This window comes from Emys orbicularis, chromosome 1 (assembly GCF_028017835.1).
Source record: "Emys orbicularis isolate rEmyOrb1 chromosome 1, rEmyOrb1.hap1, whole genome shotgun sequence".
Taxonomy (NCBI): Eukaryota; Metazoa; Chordata; order Testudines; family Emydidae; genus Emys; species Emys orbicularis.
Window position 1 is genome coordinate 30,108,606 of NC_088683.1, and position 5,808 is coordinate 30,114,413.

Below are 5,808 nucleotides of genomic sequence, written 5' to 3' on the forward strand. Positions count from 1 at the left end.
CTAGTGTGGATGCACTGGATCATTTGTATTTTACCCAGTTAAACCCAATATGGTGGCTATTTGTATCTAAATCGTTTTTTTAGTATTGAACGGTGAATTTAAAACAAAATTAAGATCTAGAAGCAGACTTGTAGCAAGCCAATCAAGACACTGGAGGCTGAAACCAGCATCCTTCTGAAAAAGATCATAGACCTTAAGGTCAGAAGGGACCATTATGATCGTCTAGTCTGACCTCCTGCACAACGCAGGCCACAGAATCTCACTCACCCACTCCTGTATCAAACCCCTAACCTATGTCGAAACTATTGAAATCTTCATATCGTGGTTTATAGACTTCAAGGTGCAGAGAACCCACCAGCAAGTGACCCGTACCCCACACTGCAGAGGAAGGTGAAAACCCCCCAGGGCCTCTGCCAATCTGCCCTGGAGGAAAATTCCTTCCCGACCCCAAATATGGCGATCAGCTAAACCCTGAGCATGTGGGCAAGATTCACCAGCCAGACACTGAAACTTGGTGGGATAATACACATGATTGGAATGTTGGTGTGGATGGGTACAGCTTGCTCAGGAAGGATAGACAGGGGGAAAAGGGAGGAGGTGTTGCCTTATATATTAAAAATGTACACACTTGGACTGAGATAGAGATGGACATAGGAGATGGAAGTGTTGAGAGTCTCTGGGTTAGGCTAAAAGGGGTAAAAAAACAAGGGAGATGTCATGCTAGGAGTCTACTACAGGCCACCTAACCAGGTGGAAGAGGTGGATGAGGCTTTTTTTTAAGCAACTAACAAAATCATCCAAAGCCCAAGATTTGGTGGTGATGGGGGACTTCAACTATCCGGATATATGTTGGGAAAATAACACAGCGGGGCACAGACTATCCAACAAATTCTTGGACTGCATTGCAGACAACTTTTTATTTCAGAAGGTTGAAAAAGCTACTGGGGGGAAGCTGTTCTAGACTTGATTTTAACAAATAGGGAGGAACTTGTTGAGAATTTGAAAGTAGAAGGCAGCCTGGGTGAAAGTGATCATGAAATCATAGAGTTTGCAATTCTAAGGAAGGGTAGAAGGGAGAACAGCAAAATAGAGACAATGGATTTCAGGAAGGCAGATTTTGGTAAGCTCAGAGAGCTGACAGGTAAGGTCCCATGGGAATCAAGACTGAGGGGAAAAACAACTGAGGAGAGTTGGCAGTTTTTCAAAGGGACACTATTAAGGGCCCAAAAGCAAGCTATTCCGCTGGTTAGGAAAGATAGAAAATGTGGCAAAAGACCACCTTGGCTTAACCACGAGATCTTGCATGATCTAAAAAATAAAAAGGAGTCATATAAAAAATGGAAACTAGGACAGATTACAAAGGATGAATATAGGCAAACAACACAGGAATGCAGGGGCAAGATTAGAAAGGCAAAGGCACAAAATGAGCTCAAACTAGCTACAGGAATAAAGGGAAACAAGAAAACTTTTTATCAATACATTAGAAGCAAGAGGAAGACCAAAGACAGGGTAGGCCCACTGCTTAGTGAAGAGGGAGAAACAGTAACAGGAAACTTGGAAATGGCAGAGATGCTTAATGACTTCTTTGTTTCGGTCTTCACCGAGAAGTCTGAAGGAATGCCTAACATAGTGAATGCTAATAGGAAGGGGGTAGGTTTAGCAGATAAAATAAAAAAAGAACAAGTTAAAAATCACTTAGAAAAGTTAGATTCCTGCAAGTCACCAGGGCCTGATGAAATGCATCCTAGAATACTCAAGGAGCTAATAGAGGAGGTATCTGAGCCTCTAGCTATTATCTTTGGAAAATCATGGGAGACGGGAGAGATTCCAGAAGACTGGAAAAGGGCAAATATAGTGCCCATCTATAAAAAGGGAAATAAAAACAACCCAGGAAACTACAGACCAGTTAGTTTAACTTCTGTGCCAGGGAAGATAATGGAGCAAGTAATTAAGGAAATCATCTGCAAACACTTGGAAGGTGGTAAGGTGATAGGGAACAGCCAGCATGGATTTGTAAAGAACAAATCATGTCAAACCAATCTGATAGCTTTCTTCGATAGGATTACGAGTCTTGTGGATAAGGGTGACGCTGTGGATGTGGTATACCTGGACTTTAGTAAGGCATTTGATACGGTCTCGCATGATATTCTTATCGATAAACTAGGCAAATACAATTTAGATGGGGCTACTATAAGGTGGGTGCATAACTGGCTGGATAACCGTACTCAGAGAGTTGTTATTAATGGTTCCCAATCCTGCTGGAAAGGCATAACGAGTGGGGTACCGCAGGGGTCTGTTTTGGGACCGGCTCTGTTCAATATCTTCATCAACGACTTAGATATTGGCATAGAAAGTACGCTTATTAAGTTTGCGGATGATACCAAACTGGGAGGGATTGCAACTGCTTTGGAGGACAGGGTCATAATTCAAAAGGATCTGGACAAATTGGAGAAATGGTCTGAGTTAAACAGGATGAAGTTTAACAAAGACAAATGCAAAGTGCTCCACTTAGGAAGAAAAAATCAGTTGCACACATACAGAATGGGAAGAGACTGTCTAGGAAGGAGTACGGCAGAAAGGGATCTAGGGGTTATAGTGGACCACAAGCTAAATATGAGTCAACAGTGTGATGCTGTTGCAAAAAAAAGCAAACATGATTCTGGGATGTATTAACAGGTGTGTTGTGAGCAAGACACGAGAAGTCATTCTTCCGCTCTACTCTGCTCTGGTTAGGCCTCAGCTGGAGTATTGTGTCCAGTTCTGGGCCCCGCATTTCAAAAAAGATGTGGAGAAATTGGAAAGGGTCCAGAGAAGAGCAACAAGAATGATTAAAGGTCTTGAGAACATGACCTATGAAGGAAGACTGAAAGAATTGGGTTTGTTTAGTTTGGAAAAGAGAAGACTGAGAGGGGACATGATAGCAGTTTTCAGGTATTTAAAAGGGTGTCATAAGGAGGAGGGAGAAAACTTGTTCACCTTAGCCTCTAAGGATAGAACAAGAAGCAATGGGTTTAAACTGCAGCAAGGGAGGTCTAGGTTGGACATTAGGAAAAAGTTCCTAACTGTCAGGGTGGTTAAACACTGGAATAGATTGCCTAGGGTGGTTGTGGAATCTCCATCTCTGGAGATATTTAAGAGTAGGTTAGATAAATGTCTATCAGGGATGGTCTAGACAGTATTTGGTCCTGCCGTGCAGGCAGGGGACTGGACTCGATGACCTCTCGAGGTCCCTTCCAGTCCTAGAATCTATGAATCTATGAATCTATGACACCCAGGAAAGAATTCTCTGTAGTAACTCAGATCCCACCCCATCTAACATCCCATCAAGGCCATTGGGCATATTTACTAGTCAAAGACCAATTAATTGCCAAAATTAGGCTAACCCATCATACCATCCCCTCCATAAACTTATCAAGCTTAGTCTTGAAGCCAGATATGTCTTTTGCCCCCACTGCTCCCCTTGGAAGGCTCTTCCAGAACTTCACTCCTCTAATGGTTAGAAACCTTCATCTAATTTCAAGTCTAAACTTCCTGATGGCCAGTTTATATCCATTTATTCTTGTGTCCACATTGGTACTGAGCTTAAATAATTCCTCTCCCTCCCTGGTATTTATTCCTCTGATATATTTATAGAGAGCAATCATATCTCCTCTCAGCCTTCTTTTGGTTAGGCTAAACAAGCCAAGCTCTTTGAGTCTCCTTTCATAAGACAGGTTTTCCATTCCTTGGATCACTCTAGTAGCCCTTCTCTGTACCTGTTCCAGTTTGAATTCATCCTTCTTAAACATGGGAGACCAGAACTGCACACAGTATTCCAGATGAGGTCTCACCAGTGCCTTGTATAACGGTACTAACACCTCCCTATCTCTACTGGAAATACCTCACCTGATGCATCCCAAGACCGCATTAGCTTTTTTCACGGCCATATCACATTGGCAGCTCATAATCATCCTGTGATCAACCAATACTCCGAGGTCCTTCTCCTCCTCTGTTACTTCCAACTGATGATGCAGTTCTCTGGATTTTGAAAGATTTTAAGACACTTAAAAAATTGTAAGCACAAAAAGTAAGCCAACCTGGCAATTATCTTATGTCTGTGCACATGTAACTTGCCACTTTGCCAAATTTTGTTACATTAAAATGCTAATATACATACAACAAAACTAATAAAAGCACAGAGCTCCTAGCACCCTGGCATATTTTCCACAACTCACACACAATAGCATGCAAGAAAGATACTCTTCAAAGAGCCTGCACTGCTGTTAAAAACTTTTTTAAAAAAAGTTTTCTCTGTTCATTTATAGGTCTTTTGGTCTCCCATGCACACTGTTGATCCACAACCAGCACATTCAGATCCCCCTGGTTGTGCACAATCATTTCACCTGGAGGTATATGAAATCTAACAAAGTACAAATGGTAATATTTTGGCACCAAACTTTTACAATTTTTTAAAACATCTTGGGAGGAAAAAATCCAAACAAACTGCGACATACTGTACTTCATCTTTCAGTTTTATTGTTTGTTTTTTTTTTTTGTTATTTTTGGTTTTGCTTCTCATCTCCCTTCATTTGTACATTGTCCATTTAGATTGTAAACTCTTCAGGACAGGTATCTTCTATTTATACCAAGCTGTAAAGCACCTAGGATGATACTGATGCTGCACAAAATATATACTAATAGTAACTTACTGTATTTCCCTTGATTTCTGTTCTCTGTCAATTTTCATGCCACATTTTTCTTTCCTATCTGTGCCTGTCTTTCTCTTGTACGCAGTGTTGTTGTAGCCGTGTTGGTCCCAGGATATTAGAGAGACAAGGTGGGTGAGGTGATATCTTTTATTGGACCAACTTCTATTGAGAGATACGTTTTCGAGCTTACACAGAGCTCTTTTTTCAGGACCTGACCTCTCCCTCCGCTTGGTTTGGGGGAGGGAGAAGGGGAGAGGTAAGGGGGTGTCTGCATTTTTCCTCAATCCCCTCTTGCTGGGGAAGGGTATCTCTGCATCTCCTCTCCCATCCATCTCCATAATAGTAGAGGACAAGCCTCCCCCACCCCAGTGCTGGGGAAGGGGAGGGGAGTCTCTGGGTCTTCCCACCTCAGAGCTTTCTTGATGGGGAATGGGGAGTCTCTGGTCTTTCCCCACCCCAGTGCTCCCAGGCTGAGGGTGGGGTGTCTCTGGACTCCCCCACTCCAGTCCTCCCTTGCTGGGGAGGCTGGTTACAGTCTCTCTGCTTTTCCCTGTAATGAGATGCTCAGAGCAAGAGAGAAGCAGCCATTAGAGTCAAGGCAGGAACTGCACCACAGCTCCACAGCTCAGTGCTAAGAGCCAGACTGGACAGTCGGGGTGTGTGGGGAATCAGCACCTCCTATAGCCTAGAGATGGGCTCAAGCCACAAAAAAAAGGTCTTTTGGATCTGAACTTCCCCAGTGTTTGAGGGAAGCTGGGGTTTGGTTCCGCCTCTTAAAAGATGGGAGGGGGTAGCTGGAAAGTTTGGATTTGGGTCAAAACTCCCAAAAGTTTGGAGCTGTCTGGATGTAGGTTCAGGCCTCTCTCTAAACACAACTGTTTTAATGTAGGTCATGTTTTGGCCCTTAATTGACAAAACTGACGCAGATAAAATAAATCCCCCACCCCACCCCCTGCCAAGACCTTGCCTACTTTTAGAAGCCAACTCAAACCAAACTTTGCTTCAGGTTCTGAAATGTTTTGATAGCTGTTATTGTATATCCTATTTCCAGCCTGTACAGGAACCAAAAGTGTCAAGATCCCATGAGAAAGCCTGTTCTTTTTGTAGTTCTTGCTAAGAC